This window comes from Molothrus aeneus, chromosome 10 (assembly GCF_037042795.1).
Source record: "Molothrus aeneus isolate 106 chromosome 10, BPBGC_Maene_1.0, whole genome shotgun sequence".
Taxonomy (NCBI): Eukaryota; Metazoa; Chordata; class Aves; order Passeriformes; family Icteridae; genus Molothrus; species Molothrus aeneus.
In genome coordinates, this window is record NC_089655.1 from 2,682,076 (window position 1) to 2,699,421 (window position 17,346).

Here is a 17,346-nt window from a genome sequence, read left to right on the forward strand (position 1 = left end):
CACATCTCAGCGGCGCTGAGATTCTGTTACTCGCTGCCACACAGTTCCTCCCGTGGAGCAGCCCGCCTGCCCGGTGGGGCCCAGCTCGGTGCCCTCCCGCTCAGCGCCCCGGGACACGCGTGCTCTCCGCCGGTTCCGCACCGCTGGCACAGACGCGGCCGCAGCCCGCGGCCGGCAGAGCGGAGCCCCGCCGGGAGACCGGGTCCGGCCCCGCCGCCTCGTCCCCCGCTCCGGGCCGGGGCCAGCGCCCCTGCCCGGCCCCAGGCGGCCGCCCCTCGGAGAGCCCAGCTGCCGTCCTGGCGCCGCGGGTGGGGGTGTCTGTGCCCCCACTCCCGGACGCTCTCCCGGTCCAAGGCGGGCGGGGGCCGTGCCGCACTCAGCCCCGCACCCCGCCCCGGAGAGCGACTCACAGCCGGCCGCCGCTTCCCTCGCTGCGGTTTCACGGGCAGCGGGGGGGGCGTGTCACAGCCACCCTTCGGAGGGAGCCCCACACGCCCCCTCCCCGGCGGGCCGGGGCCGGCAGCGGGACGGACCCCGCGGCACAGGAGCGACCCGCGCCCGCATCGTCCCGGCAACCGGAGAGCCCCGGCGCGAGGGTTACGTAACCTCGGCCCGGCGGGCGGGGGAGGCGGGAGAGCCCCTGTGCCCCCCGCGGCCGCCGCTCGCCGCCCCCTCCCGTCGCTCCCCAAGGGTCCCCCAGCCCCTTCGGGCCGCGGGGAGCGCGCCCGGCGGGCCCCCACTCACCGCGCCTGGCGCGTCCCGCCGGCCCCGCGCCTCCCGGCTCGGGCTTCATACGGGCAGAAACGTGACCGGCCGCCGCGCGCCCGCCCCGCCCGCGCCCCCATTGGCCGCGGCCGCGTGACGCCAGCGAGACGCGCGGGCGGGGGCGGGGCGCGCGCCGCTGCCATTGGCCGCGCGGGCCGCCGCTCACTTTACATAAGCCTCACGTGTGGCACCATGTTTCCACCGACAGCCGCGGCCGCCTCCCGAGCCTGCCCCGCCGCCGGCCCGCCCCTCCCCTCCCCCGCGCCGCCGCCGCCACCGAGGCGCACTCACCGCCGGCCCCCGCGCCGCCTCCCGCCGAAGCCGCGGTAGCTCCGCTCGCCTCTACCCGCGCCCGCCGCCACCGCCGCTACGGGACCGCCGGGCCGGGGAGGATGAATTGGGGGGGGGGGGGGGGGCAGCGGTCACGTGACGGCCCCAGGGAGAGCGGCTCCGCCCCCGCCCGCTCGGAGCCGCGCGTGACGTGTCGTGCGCGCGCGCGGGCAGGGACCGTTGGTGCGCGCGCGGGGCCTGGTCCGGGCCCCCTCAGCGCAGCTCGGCCCGGCCTGAGCGCCCCGCCAGGGCCCCGCGCTCCCGCACAGCGCCCGGGCCCGCGCAGGCCGCGCCGCAGCCCCCGGGGTCACCCTGCCGCCGCTCGGTTCGCTTACATAAGGCAGCGGCGCCCGGATCCCATTTCCTGGTGCTGCCGCCCGCGCTGGGTGCACGCCCTGAAGTTTCGAAAGTGCCCCCGCGTATTGTTCAGGAGGCGCCGGGTCACAAAGCAAAGGGCAGCGCAGGAGAGCGTAGGGCTGCAGCTTTCTCCCGCACCGGCCCGCAGCATCAGCCTGGATGACTACAACAATGATTAAACTAAGCATTTCCGAACGTACTGTTCTCGGCAACAGTATATCCACATGGTAACACGTTACTATACGATTGCTTTCAATTCTGACTGTTTAAATAAGTTTTTCATATTTATTAAAAGAATATTTCCCCCTTGTGTTCAAGCAAAATATTCAGAGACCATTGACATTTCCCATCTCACAGTAAGGAAGAATTTAATGAATTCTTGTACATTGGTTACACAGGTTTTCTCTCAGGCCCCTGCACCATCCATCCTACACCGGTGAGAGGACCTGACCAGCTCGGTGAGATAAGCCCATAACCCATCGCTGAACACTTGGCCTGCTCCAGCCTCCACATCTTCCAAGGCTAGGCAGAGCAATCAGTAGCTGAGAAATTCATGTTAGTGTATGCGTATTCTGAGCTTCCTGTGTCTCCACTGTGGTAGATGGCTTTGCAAAGAGGGAACAGAGAATGTGCCAAAGCCACGTTCAGGCTGACAGCGTTTTGCACTCACTGCATGCGGGCAGTTGCTCCATAGGATGAAACACAGGACAGCCATCAGGGCTTCCACTGTTTATCTGCAAAATGAGGTTAATGCCGCTTCCCTCCCTCACTGCGGTGTTAAGGATAAGTCCATTAGGTACACAGATATTTATGCTCTGACTGTTACAGAAACAGCCTGCGAATAAAGGACTGTGGAGTATTTAACTGCTGGACACAGGAGAGGGGGTGGGCAGCGGAAGCATTAGGACCAGATTCTGCAACTGGATTTGTTGCAATGCACAAGTCAGCTTACCAGGATACCATTCTTAGGTTGCACTCCTCCGAGGAGTCTAATTTTAAGATTAATCCTAATTAGGCAGTCTTTTTGTAGTTTCGTCAACCCGTTGTTGGTAGGCCTTCACATCCAGAATTTTACTCTCTTTTTGTAAGTTCTCTGTTTTAGGGTTAAAGGGATGTAGAATAATATTCTTGGTTTCCATGGGATGTTGTTTTTCATGTTACGTGCCAAAAATATCTGTCCCTGTCTGTGTGCTAAGGGCTGTAGTCTCTTACCACAGACTCCAACTAAGGCACTTCAACCAAAGCAAAACCTTGAGATCCACACTGTCCCCCACCCATCAGATTACAAGTAGGAGAAGGATGGCAAAGCATGGCACTGTATTACAGCTAAATGAGTTCCCAGGACACACATTCCCACATTCCCCACTGCAGCAGGACATGCCAGTCCTGGCAGAAGAGTAACCCCCACCACCACAAACAGCCAGTACTTTTCGCACCTGGTAACTACCAGAGGGATGACTTACCTGTGTTCTGCTTATTTTAAAGGGATACTAATCAATTGTTTCAGTCAAGCTTATGGGAAGAATTTAAAAGTTCTATTCATACCATCTTTTAGTAGTTACAGCTTTGTATTTAATGTACCAAAAACCAGGGTAAGCTGTGTTTACTCAAAATGTGATTATGCACCCTGAACAAGTTCAGTCCAAATTCTGCAGCTTCCAGAAAATTGGCACAAGAGAAATCATGTGTGTAGATACAAATTATTCCAGACACCTCCAATTTGAAATAACAAGAGTGCAGGCACATGGCTTCTAAAGGAGTGAATATTGCTATTGACTTATCTACTAAGGAACAAAGCAAAATAAAATTATTGCAAAATTTTACAAGTTCTACATGTTTGTTTTGAAGGTCACTTTGTCTGGTAGGCAGGAGTAAAAAATGTATATGCACACACAAATGGTTCTACAGAACACCAAGCTTGTAAGAAAGCATTAAAATGGTCGGGGTTTTTTTTCCCAGCTTTGTTTATTTTTTGTGTGTGTGTGTTCAGTTGTAACTCTTGGAGCATGGCAGAACAAATCACTGCTATGTTCAGCGAGCCCTTTGTGTGCCTCGCACACCAGGTCCCCTTGTGGCGCTGCCCCACAACTTCGGCTCTGCCCGGCGGGTTGGGGCACAGCTCGGACACTGCCCAGGGCTGGGGCACAGCTCGGGCTCTGCCCAGGGCTGGGGCACAGCTCCAGACACTGCCCAGGGCTGGGGCACAGCTCCAGACACTGCCCAGGGCCGGGGCACAGCTCGGACACTGCCCAGGGCTGGGGCACAGCTCCAGACACTGCCCAGGGCTGGGGCACAGCTCGGGCTCTGCCCAGGGCTGGGGCACAGCTCCAGACACTGCCCAGGGCTGGGGCACAGCTCCAGACACTGCCCAGGGCCGGGGCACAGCTCGGACACTGCCCAGGGCTGGGGCACAGCTCCAGACACTGCCCAGGGCTGGGGCACAGCTCCAGACACTGCCCAGGGCTGGGGCACAGCTCGGACACTGCCCAGGGCTGGGGCACAGCTCCAGACACTGCCCAGGGCTGGGGCACAGCTCCAGACACTGCCCAGGGCTGGGGCACAGCTCCGGGCACTGCCCAGGGCTGGGGCACAGCTCCAGACACTGCCCAGGGCTGGGGCACAGCTCGGGCTCTGCCCAGGGCTGGGGCACAGCTCCAGACACTGCCCAGGGCTGGGGCACAGCTCCAGACACTGCCCAGGGCTGGGGCACAGCTCCGGGCACTGCCCAGGGCTGGGGCACAGCTCCAGACACTGCCCAGGGCTGGGGCACAGCTCGGACACTGCCCAGGGCTGGGGCACAGCTCGGACACTGCCCAGGGCCGGGGCACAGCTCGGGCTCTGCCCAGGGCCGGGGCCCAGCTCCAGGCACAGCTCGGGCTCTGCCCAGGGCTGGGGCACAGCTCCAGACACTGCCCAGGGCTGGGGCACAGCTCGGACAGTGCCCAGGGCCGGGGCCCAGCTCCGGGCACAGCTCGGGCTCTGCCCAGGGCCGGGGCACAGCTCCAGACACTGCCCAGGGCTGGGGCACAGCTCCAGACACTGCCCAGGGCTGGGGCACAGCTCGGACACTGCCCAGGGCCGGGGCACAGCTCGGGCTCTGCCCAGGGCCGGGGCCCAGCTCCAGGCACAGCTCGGGCTCTGCCCAGGGCTGGGGCACAGCTCCAGACACTGCCCAGGGCTGGGGCACAGCTCGGACAGTGCCCAGGGCCGGGGCCCAGCTCCGGGCACAGCTCAGACACTGCCCAGGGCCGGGGCACAGCTCCAGCTCTGCCCAGGGCTGGGGCACAGCTCCGGCTCTGCCCAGGGCCGGGGCACAGCTTGGACACTGCCCAGGGCTGGGGCACAGCTCGAACACTGCCCAGGGCTGGGGCACAGCTCCAGACACTGCCCAGGGCTGGGGCACAGCTCCGGCTCTGCCCAGGGCCGGGGCACAGCTCGAACACTGCCCAGGGCCGGGGCCCAGCTCCGGGCACAGCTCGGGCTCTGCCCAGGGCTGGGGCACAGCTCCGGACACTGCCCAGGGCTGGGGCACAGCTCGAACACTGCCCAGGGCCGGGGCACAGCTCGAACACTGCCCAGGGCCGGGGCACAGCTCGAACACTGCCCAGGGCCGGGGCACAGTTCAGACACTGCCCAGGGCCGGGGCACAGCTCGGACACTGCCCAGGGCCGGGGCACAGCTCCGGGCACTGCCCAGGGCTGGGGCACAGCTCGGACAGTGCCCAGGGCCGGGGCCCAGCTCCGGGCACAGCTCGGGCTCTGCCCAGGGCCGGGGCACAGCTCCAGCTCTGCCCAGGGCTGGGGCACAGCTCCGGCTCTGCCCAGGGCCGGGGCACAGCTCGGACACTGCCCAGGGCTGGGGCACAGCTCGAACACTGCCCAGGGCTGGGGCACAGCTCCAGACACTGCCCAGGGCTGGGGCACAGCTCCGGCTCTGCCCAGGGCCGGGGCACAGCTCGAACACTGCCCAGGGCCGGGGCCCAGCTCCGGGCACAGCTCGGGCTCTGCCCAGGGCTGGGGCACAGCTCGAACACTGCCCAGGGCCGGGGCACAGCTCGAACACTGCCCAGGGCCGGGGCACAGTTCAGACACTGCCCAGGGCCGGGGCACAGCTCCGGACACTGCCCAGGGCCGGGGCACAGCTCGGACACTGCCCAGGGCCGGGGCACAGCTCCGGGCACTGCCCAGGGCTGGGGCACAGCTCGGGCTCTGCCCAGGGCCGGGGCACAGCTCGGGCTCTGCCCAGGGCCGGGGCACAGCTCCAGACACTGCCCAGGGCCGGGCCACAGCTCCAGACACTGCCCAGGGCCGGGGCACAGCTCCGGGCTCGGGCACAGCTCCGGCTCTGCCCAGGGCCGGGGCACAGCTCCGGGCACAGCTCCGGACTCTGCCCGGCTCCCTCGTGCGGCCCCGCCGGGAAAATGCTGCTCCTGTGGGACTCCCTATGGAATCCCGCTGCTTCTCACACTTCTATCAGTAGAGTTTTAGCTACACACGCAAATGCCAAACCTTTTCCCAGCATACATAAAAAGTAGAATTTTTGCTTAACTAAAGGATTCAGTCAGTAAGCAGCAACGTATTGACGGTATCTACATTTTTAAAGGGGAAAAAATCCAAGTCTTTCAATATGGAAAAATAATAATTTGGGACCACTAGGAAAACTACCTGAGGACTGCTTGCTTGGGTTTGCTAAGGAAATAAGGCTCCTCTTTTTGAATAGCTGTGCTTCCCTATCCACTTGTAGAAGTCTCCTGTTCCAAGATACTCCGCAGTGCTGACAGAACTGTATATTATAAAAAAAAAATCAATACTTTACAGCTGGAGCCCACGTCTAATTCTTCATTTCCTAGGTCTAATTACTCACCATTTACAGTGACGCTGACAGTCATTGATTCTTGCAAAGATCCGGAAAGGCTTTTTTTGCTAATGAGCAAAAGTCGTCACTCTTACTCTCCATACAGACAAAGGAGGAGGAAAGGAAAAAACCCACTATGCCCATTACCAGTAAATATATGAACAAGTTTTTCTAAAAGAATTGGAGGGTGTAGGAACAAACTACAAACAAATAGACAGCAATATCATACAGTTTTGAAAATGCTTTGATTAAAATGCAGAGGAATGTAAGAAACCCGATAAAGAACTTCAACTCAAGCAGCAAGTTCCTGAAATATTCTGCAGTTCAAAAGTGCACAAGTGTCTGCTTGTCGCCAGACAGAAAACCTTTGCGAACAACTTCTGGGGAATGTAGGTTTTCATTCTGTCCCTATTCTTACTGTTTTCTATCTATTCTTATTAAATTCAGTTTCTGTTGGCAAATGCAGTGTAATTTTATCTTCCAAATATCTTGAAAAGTGACACATGAAGGAGCCCTGAATTGTTCTTTGAGAAGGATACAAATGGAAGGGGTGTATCTCCCCACTGTACCTCCATGTGCTCATCCCCAAGCTCATGAGCATGATTTTAGAAGCAGACAGCTCAGAGCATTCCAGGTCTGAGATCCTGCTGTTTAGTGTGTATTAGCAACTCATTTTCTGCAGTCAGCCTCACAGAAAGCTGAATGAAGAGAGCTTGAAATTGAATTCACAGTGCTGAAAAGGGGTTAAAACTTCCTGCATAACTCAGAGAGTGATAGTTTGTGATTTCACAGTCTGCCTCAGGTGATCAAAGTCCTTACACATCCACCAAAAGGAACAGTCCCACCACCTCCACTGAGTTAAAAATCAGTGATTATGCAACTGTACTGTTAGTTAGGTTAGGAAACCAACTTGACTGAAAATATCCCATGAAAGAAGTTTTTGGTTGGATTACATCACAGCTGTGGGAGCACAAAAGCCAAACCAAAACAGGATCAAAGAACGTATTTTGAGCTGGAGCGAGGATCTGAGACCAAGAGGAACATCAAATTACAGAGTTAGGCACTTAAAATGAAATTTGCATGCCATTAGATTAGCATAAGAGAGCTAATAAGAGATGCCAAGCAGGAAAGTGCATCCTTATTCTTGCCTACTGTGTTGGATTTATATATCCTCTGCTGCCCTGGTAGAAAGTGATTACATCAGGTTGGGCTTCACCATTCAAAAGCATCCAGACATTTATGCCAAAGACAGCTTTCACAGCGTTTCTGAGCTGATCTAGCATTTCACTTCCATCAAGGGGTTGGCACCACTGCCACCAAGTACTCATGGCTGTGTGGCCTCAATTGTTCCTTTTCCCACTCTGCTACTTCCTTGGCCCCTCAGTGAGCCAGTTCAATTGGTTCATCTTCCCAGAAAGATCCCTGGGTTTGTTTCCTGCCTGTAAGCTGCTGAATATTCCTTGATGAGAAAGTACATTTCCAAGTCCAGGTATGCCATGGACAGGGCATTGAAAAGCTCTTTTAAAGGCAATGAGACTGCAGAAAATATTTCCACAGCTTTTGATACCTGAGGTGCACTCCTTTCTGGATTAAATGTGCCCATATTTAGCAGCTGTTCTTGAGATACCCAAATCTTCAACAGACACCTGAGCATCCAGGCCTAGGACATGGTACTGGAGCTGTATTCCAATGCTTGCCTCCCCACTGGTTCCTACTGCACACTCTTTGCATTGATTTCAGCTCTGCATTTGCTGACCAGAGTCAGTTTACTGCCCTCCATTGTGTTTGTGATCTGCTCTTGGGCTCACAGCTGCAGAGTGAAATGTGTCAGTCTCTTACAGGAGCACAGTGAGAGACAGACCTTGCTTCACAAACAGAATAAGGGTAGAGAGACAACATGTGGGTACTGACTTCCCCACCAGTGAGCATTTATGCAATTTTTATTAAATAATCATTACATAAAGTGTTGGATTAGGTCTTGGCATGGGATTGGAGCTGGACCTGCTCACAGGTAAACTGACATCACCGTGCCAGGGAGTCATGCTCTCAGCTACTGGGAATTGAGGCACTCTCCCTCCTTACTTTGGTTTTGTTTTTAACAAATATGATAACATTAACAGATTATAACAGAAACACTTGTAAGAAACTGGATGCTAAGTGGCAAACTAGCTGGAATTGTTGCAGCACAGCAACTGCCCTCCCTGTCACAGTCCCAGGCCTGACTCCAGCCAGACTCTCAGCCATTCCTTCCACAACAGAACTAATTATAGACCGGTGATTTGTACTTGTTGAGGAAGGAAGAGCCAAATTTTAAATGGGAAAGAGTGTCTTTCTGTATAATTCTGGAGAGTGTCTCTTAATTAAAACCACTTCATTTTCAGATTGGATTTCCCATTACTCCTCTGTGTCAATTAATTTTCCGGCTTTTGTTCACACTTGAGCTGTTTTGGGCTGCTCGTTGCTGCTACTGAAGTCAGAGGAAGCTTGGGTTTGTTTTCTGGACTTTTTGTGTTCAGTGACTGCTTGAGTTTGCTTCAGGAAGAAAACCTGATGTACCTGGCACACTGCTGAAAACAAAGCAGGGATTTTAATAATCAGGCATTGCAAAAGTCCCTTGTACTAAGTCAATCTGAGAGACTTCAGGAACAAAGTTTTACAGATGCTATCAATAAATAGAAGTTTCTGATAAGCAATCAGAAATTCTTTTGGTTTAATCCTAATCAATTAGAAGAAAAAGAGAAAGGACAGCTCACTTTGCACACTGTCATTGAAACACAGAACCAGGGGGCGAAGGATTGATACAAAGTGTGTTTGACTAAATCCCTTTGATATAAACAGCTTTGGCAATTGCTCAAGAGAGTAACTAAACCAAAGGGGGCAGAAATCTTTCCCATCTTTGTGGATTATCTGGTATTTAATTGGTATGAGCTTAACTACAGTCCTTTACTAAGAGCAGCTCTGGGGACAAAATGCTCAACCACCTCGTTTCCTGAGTGTAAAATTTCTTGAGAATTATGAGAATTATGTGGCTGGAATATCCATGGGATTTCTTCCTATCTGTCAGTAGACAATAAATTTAAAATTACCGTGTGAATGGGGAGATGCAAACAAGCAGACAAAATCAAAATGATCACATGAGCCTTTTTTACACAGAAACCAACTAAAATATAGTACTCATTACCATAATGAGACATATTCTATCCACTTATAACATGTCATACTTCATTAGCAGTAGAAGAACTCTGGAATTCAATGCTTTTATTGTGTAACTTCACAATAAAAGAAATTAAAGTCGTTTAAGTCAGTAAATGGAAAGAATAAAAACCCAAACCCAACTAAACCGAACCCTTACATTTCTTAAAGGAGAATGGTTAAAGGGCATTTTAAAGAAGGCAGGAATTAGTAATCCTAAGTAATATTAGTTATTTGTTGTTCCTCAGAGGAAAGGCTGTGCTACATGAAAGCAAAGAAACTATATTTGAGAAAAACGGACTAGCCAGATCAAAACAGAAAGATCAAAGAAATCTTACCTTGCCAAAAAAGCCTAGTTGTGAGATATACCTTCCATGCACGTTTATAAAAATGCTGCTCATGTTTTCTTTGGGTCTGGATAGAGAACTAAGTGAGCATTGGGGTGTCTTTCTTCCCAGTGGGTCTAAAAAACTTATCCAGCCACCTTTCATTCCTTTTATTGATATGGGTAATTTACAATTATCACTTTGTTTCCCCAGCCCTGCTCTCCTACTGTGCATTACTCACCAGCTGTGGTTGGTAACAACACTGGTAGCTCTTGCTGCCTTCATTTAACACTGCAGAAAGCAGTGCTTAGTTGGGAGGCTGATTCCTCTCATGCAGTGATGGCATTCTTGGTCTTTGTAAAGTGAACACAGTGCCAGGAACACTTGGGGCAGCCTTAGAGCACATCTGCATTGTAGTGGCAGCCTGAGAGGGCAGACCCAAGTCAGCTTCAAAGCAATGGCACTCCCTGGACAGGCACAGAGCTGAGTGGGTGGAAAGCCCACCCAAGGACCCAAGGAGTGCTGGATCATGGAGCCTGTGGTGCCAGAGCCCTGCTCCAGCTGGGAACACCTCACAGCAGTGTGGGCAGGCTGCAGTTGTGATGCTGCTGCTGCCCCCCTAACTCTTGGTGCCTTGAAGTGTTTCCTCATGTGCTCCCCCACTCATGGCACTGCTAGAATGAGGAGAATTTTCCTCTGCTGAAAGACTTTGTACCTTCACTCTGTTGGTTTCCCTCTAGTCCCATCTGGGATTCCCTCTCAAGGGTTACCTAACTCCGGTTAGAGGAGGGTTAAAAGCAAACAGGTGTTTTGATTAAACTTCACAGCTCGTATTTAAAGACTGGGCTAATCTACTTCAGCTGTGCTTTGGCCTAGTCAGAGAGGATGCTGTCCTACTCTTCAAGGCACTTCAGAAAGCAAACTGAAAAAGGGAATTTTTAAAATGATAGATGAATTTTTAAAATGACAGATTTTAGACTTCACTGGAACCCAATAACCAATGAATCAACTTTTCTTGTCATATACTGACTTACTACTGAGAAAACATCTCCTCAAGTTCTAAAATGCAATTAAAGCTCATTATGTCCCTATCTATAAGCTATTACCTCACTATAATCTTGATCATTAGCACTTGGACTCAGGTCCCTCAGAAGTACAAATCAGTGCCCAAGACCAGAGACCTGTCACTTGCCACATCATGAGGCCCTTACACCACACCTCAAATTGTGAGCTGGAGAACTTGCAATTCACACTGAGTTAATGTCAAATGTTGGTTACAGCAGCCAAATCAATCTGAATGAAGTTTTTCCCAGCCACATGTTGGATGACAGTACAATGAATTTTATAGGGAGACTATTAACAAACTATACTTGAAAATTGCCCTGGGCCCATCCAAGCACAGCCACTGCTCCTGAGGTGAGTGCATTCCCTTGTTTTCCATTTGGGATGCCACAGCAATCCTGTACTATCAGTCCACTACAATCAAAGGGAAACAACAGGAGAAGAACTAGTATGAGGACTTGTGTATTCCACATTCAAAAATCATGCTACTATTTGCATACTTTATTAGCTTCATCTGAAACAAAGCCTCAGTTCCTCTTTTATAATCAAGATTTTTTCTCTGTTGTCAATGGTACTGGTGGAGTTAAGATTTTATAATACCAAAAATATTTTACAAATAAAGCTCTAATTCTCAAAGTTTACCCTGATATATTGTAATTTCTATTGTCTACTTTGTAAAAAACTTTTATCAAAGTGATAATTGATTTACTGCAAGGTGGAAAGGCAAAAGTATACCAGGAATTAATTTCTTAGCTCATTGTTAAGAAAACTAATTGTGAAAGTTGAACACTCTTGTACGTGAAGCTACACAATCAAGCTTTGATGGTCAAATTAGACACAAATCTCCTCATTTTCAGAATCCTGTTCTCATCTCAACACCATCGTTATCATAAACATGGATGATGGTCTCTGCAGCACACCAGCATTTAGTTTTGTTAAAGCTTTTTGGTTTTAGATCCAGAACACAGAACCATCCATTGCTGTTGTAAGTATTGGCATGCCCATATCTGCTGTGGAGGTGATTGCAGTGTGAGGGCTGGGACACCACCAGAGAAGAGGGAATTGTTGTGGAGCTCTGGTTTCAAACGTGCTCCTGCAGCACAGGAAGGGGTGTGTGAGAACACTGTGCAGAGCTCGCTGGAGAACTCTCTGTCCTCCCTTCAGTTCTACTTTACTGACTTTGGAGAAACCAATTATTAAAAAGGAAGGTAGGGAAGGGAATGTTCTTAAATGAATCATGTTTGTTCTGTGACTGTCAGACTGCATCCACAACTGGTTGAGTAGCTCCATTCAGCTGGTGAGCTCATTCCCATGCAGCACATGACACAGGGAGCCTTTGTACAGCTGCAGGCAACATGCTTCACGTTGGCTCCTGACCTTGGAGGTTGTGAAAAGTGCATGTGTTTTATGATTGGCTTTTCACAAATATTAAAATGAATATTGTATGTGTTGTGTTAGAAAGTAATGCTGTATTAATTCTCTTAAGTAGTGTGTTAGATACAGGTTTAGCTTATAAAAAATGTTAAAATAGAAACGATGCTATGTAGGATACTTTTTTTAAGAAAGGACTCGCACCAGACAGCAGCCACAGGACACCTGAATCTTTCAGACAAAAAGAATTTATTTCTCTCTTATCAGAAGAAACGAACTTCTTCCCACCTTGAAGGTGCTGTTAGGATTAGAAGGAAGAAGTTGATGATGACCAAACAGAATCCTGTGTTTGAATGGAATTTATGCATCCTGTATGAGGTGTATGAATATGCAACAGGCTGTTGATTTTAAGGGTTAATCTTCTGTTAACGTGGGTCCCCTCTCAGGCTTGTGCTGCCCAGAAAAGGTACCTGGATGTCTGTAACTCTTTGTCTTTATTGTCTCATATTGTCCTAATCCAAATTGTCCAAATTATTATTACTCTAATTGTATTACTATTTTTATAACCATTTTATTACTATTAAACTTCTAAAATTTTAAAAACAAGTTATTGGCGTTTTTCAGAGAGGTGCTGATGGAGGGATCAACAGGCACTTCATGTCAGTGCAGAGTTTTCTGATGCTTGCAAGAGCACAGGACAGGCCCAAAACACAAGAAACTCACAGCCTTTCATTTGAAGACCAAGGTGCGTTTATATTTTATACTTGTTTTAAAACAAGAGTTGAAAGATTCTGTTAATGACAAACAAGACAACACGATCAGTCAACTTGAGCAATGCCAAAACAGAGAATGTCAATGTGTAGGAAGCAGCTCTGGAAGCATCAGGATAATGCATGGCTTAGGCAAAGTATGCAACTTTTGTAGTTAGACACAAATAATCTGATTACTTTTTTCCATGGAGAAAGTGGGGAATTTAAGAGTTAATGAACTTACTTGAGAAGTAATAGCTGTTGAAGACAAGAGGGAGAACAATATTTCATTCAGCACCATGAAACAGAGAACAGGTGGGATGAAGCAAAGAGGAAGAATGGGACAATGACAAACCCACAAAAAATGCAGTTATGTTTGAAAACACTTGAGAAATTTGAAGCTTTGGCTAAAGAAACTCATGTACAAGAGATGAAAAAGAGTTCTGAAAAACTTTTTAAATGAATGCCAGTTACAGCAGAATGGCTCACCCACGGGGTGGACAATGCCCTTTAATCCCATACAGACAAATTGTGACCAAATAAATTTTGCATTTGAGATTGAGTCTGACCCTCTTAGCCTATGCTGGCATTATTTGTGAAATAAACTCCCTGCAGCAGGGAGCAGTGACTGGCAGAGCCCCTGCTGTCACAGAGCAGTGCTGCCTGCACTGACTGCCCCTGTTTGGCATTCCCAGGCTGGCACCATGGTGTGGTCGTGGCTCTGCCCTCTGGGTGCCTCCTGACTGCAGCAGAATCACTTCAGGGAGCTGCAGCAGGCAGCTGGCTGCACTGCTGGACAGCTGAAACCAATAAACATGGGCCTTTTTGTTCTTTGGGGTTTTTCCCTCCATTGAGGCAGTTTTAAAATCAAGACAACATTTCTTTTTAAATATTTACTTATTTATCTATGGGAGAAGAAAGCTTAAAGACAGCCTGCTTTCTGGCATTGCAGATATATAGTGATGTGCACACCCTTGTCAGGGAATTTTGAGGGGCAGAGATGGTTCTGCAGATGCCTCCAGAAGGCTCCCAAAGATTGTGCTGTGGGCTGCAAAGAGAAAACAATCAGGAGTAGAAGGTGCTGGTTTGAGTGGATTGAATTTTGACTCCCCCCTCCTGTCTGGGCCAAATAGGAGCAGACAGGTTTTATGCTGATGAGGTTCTTTTTACTGATTATGTGCCTTTTGCTTCCTCTCTGTTCCAGGCTCACACCGTGATGTGTTCTACAAGGCTGGAGAAGTGTTCAGCTGCACTTAACTGGGTATCAATGATCTACACAAAGGCCATTTTTAACCAAGCCCAGACACAGGGATACCTTGTCCTAATGGCATCAGAAGACACTTCAATACCCTACATGAGAGCTGATAAATCTCCATATAGGCAAGGGAAGCCCATAATGGGCCCAGCACCTCCACTTACACAGCCAGGCTTGGCTTTCTCACTCCAGACAGTTTCAAATTGCAGGCTCAGCTGCAGAAGATGTGGGCTGGCTCTGTCTGTGCTAAAGACAGGCCTTGAGGATACTTGTGCTTACTTGAGCTATCCAAAGATGCCTTTTCTCCTTAGCAAAGACTGTGGTTTTTTCATCTAGGTGCCAACCCTAGGCATCCTGAAAGAACAGTATTTTCAACAGGCATTCAAAGAGAACAGAGATGCCTGAGTAGTCAAGAAATGCCCAGCTAGTGAGTGCAGTAGGCAGGTTTTACTTTTGGTATAAAAAACCTCTGTGGGAAGAAAATGTCATGTAAGGTGTGAGAGTTTTGAGTAAAAGAAAAGACTGAAATGAAGCTGTTAGGTGATTTGATAGGCAGTGTCTCAGGTCACCTGGCTGCCATCTGCCTGGGCACTGCATCTATCAATAGGATTTGTTTTGGTGATAAAGGCAGGAGAATTTGGATCAAATTCATTGTTGAGGCTATTGCTTACTATTGATTCAACAACGATAATTGTGTTGGTCCTAAACTGTCATAGACACATTTTATGAAAAATCCTTTCCTTAGGATTTTCCCTCCTGAGAAGCTGAGAGGCCTCAGGAACAAAATGTAACCAATGGTTATCTGCTGCTGTGGAATGCAACAGGTGCAGCTGGGATTGGGCTCATGGGGTTGTTTCTAATTAATGGCCAATCACAGTCCAGCTGGCTCGGACTCTGAGACACAAACCTTTGTTATTCATTCCTTCTTTTTCTATTCTTAGCCAGCCTTCTGATGAAATCCTTTCTTCTATTCTTACAGTATAGTTTTAATGTAATATATATCATAAAATAATAAATCAAGCCTTCTAAAACATAGAATCAAACCCTCACCTCTTCCCTCATCCTCAGACCCCTGTGGACACCATCACACTAAACTATAGAGGTAAGAAAAAGAGATTAAAAGACCCAGCAGGTGTAACAGGATGATGAGGATGACTGCCATGGAGGCTGAAGGGGAAAGGCAGCTGTGAGAAATTCTATGGTGGTAGTAAGATATTTCAGGTTTTTTCAATGCAGACACCAGAACATTTTGTTCCACCACGTACAGCATTTGGCAAACCTTTACTCAGGGCACAGAGCAGAGAACTGCAATGGTCAGAAGAGATGGAACTGGCAAATGTGCAGGGAGGGACTGTCAGGCTGCTCAAGGAGGACATGGGCAGTTGAACTGAAGGAAAACAGCAAACAGAAGAGTAAGAACTATACATTGTGGCCAGATAGGATGCAGAACAATAAAAAGAGGTTTTGACCCAACTCAAATCGAGCTTTCTAGAGGACTGAAGCATGCCAAGAGTGTGTGTGGTTATGAAATGATGGCTGATAAGCAGGTAAAAGGATAGCAAAACTAATCCAGACACTTCCTGGTGATAACATGATTGAACTTTGCCACTGAAACTTTTAGGTGTCTTCAGAGTCAGACATTAAAAGCAGATTAAAAGTATTCTTTGCCAGGGCAAGGTGTACATTGTAATTACTGGTTTATATTTCAATCACTATTAACCCCAGTGCTCCTTGGGGCAGGACAGTTTCAGATGCTTCCTTTCTGCGTCCTATCCAAAACTGAACTGGTTTACTGGACAGTCTGATCTGAGAGAAGCAATTCCTTCTTGTCTCCCTGGTCGTTTGACTCAGACTAGTGAGAATTTTTGGTTTTCTCTCTTCTGTACCTTTCTTGGGTCATTAGAGAGGAAGTTTAACAAAACCTGGATGGGTGCAGGGCTGTATGGTGCTGGCAACAGCCCTGATCTAGGCAGCTCTTCCAGCCTAAATGGATTATTACAGATTATATCACAGGAGCATGCACTGGATGGTACTGGGGAGCCTTTCCAGCTCCTGCTGTAACTGGGCTTTGGAACAGGCGTTTTCTAGGCTGAACCGGGGAAGGTGTAAATAGCTTGATGCTGTATTGTACATTTTCTGGTAAAAAGAACAACCTGCCAGTCATTAGATAAGTACTAGAAGTCAAATTATCCAACCCACTGACTACATTCTACATAATGCAAAGTAAATCTGCATTATGGCCAACAGGATGTAGAAACACCAGGCCTTCCTTGCCTTTGTAAAGCAGTCAGCCAACAGCTGTTAAATTCTAATTACACTGTTCAAATGATAAGGGAGAAGACAAGGGTGTTATTTCTGCAGAATAATTCCAAAAACTGCCCCTTAAAAGCGTAATAGCTCAGTGCCAGGAAATTCCCCTAGTAAAATGTACTGGTTATGGTTACCACAGCCTGGCAAGAGCTCTTGATGATAGCTGCCCAACCACAGGCAGTTTTACAAGGTTTTGTTCCTCTAGATTAGAAACTCCTGGGAAAGCAAAAAAAGCTGCCTCAGCTCTACAGTAGTTACCACTGTCTTGCCCTCTTTCTTATGGAACTTGAGCAGTTTACCAACATTTCTTCTCAGATTGCAGTTTTGACCATCTTTAGTCATGTGAGACTTTTTTTGGAAAAAATTTAAAACTGTCAGGAACACTTAAAATCACTTATTCATTCACTTACCTTCTGGTACTTCAGCTTACAAAGCAAAGTGTGCAGGCAGTCACTTCAAGAATTGTTTTGTCTTGGAACTGTCTTGTATTAACTTTCCAAAGCATGTGCATCTCCCAAGAGCTCATCACCCCCCTCAATTTAATAATCCCTAGGAATCAGTTCTTCTTTCTGCTCCCCAAACTGCCATGAATTATGCAAATCTATCTGACCACAATGAAAGATAGATTTTTCATATAATCTTACTGATTCTTCCATATCCATCTAAATATCTCCATCATTTTAAACATAAGTTCATTTTCACTTGGTTTTATCATCTGCTAGAATTCTATGTAAGCTCAAAAGTCAGAAATTGGGATTTTTTTTCGATAAAGCTG

The 17,346-nt window shown here is 49.3% G+C and overlaps 1 protein-coding gene across 3 annotated transcripts in view; it reads right to left on the bottom strand.

Annotated features, from left to right (window-relative positions):
• The window catches only part of PER2 (period circadian regulator 2), a 50,675-nt gene extending 49,865 nt beyond the window's left edge, over positions 1-810 (bottom strand). For all 3 annotated transcript variants that reach the window (XM_066556513.1, XM_066556510.1, XM_066556512.1), the window contains exon 1: positions 745-810. The gene's annotated coding sequence lies outside the window, so the exon portion shown is untranslated. The remainder of the gene's footprint in view (positions 1-744) is intronic.
• Positions 811-17,346: the final 16,536 nt, after the last annotated feature.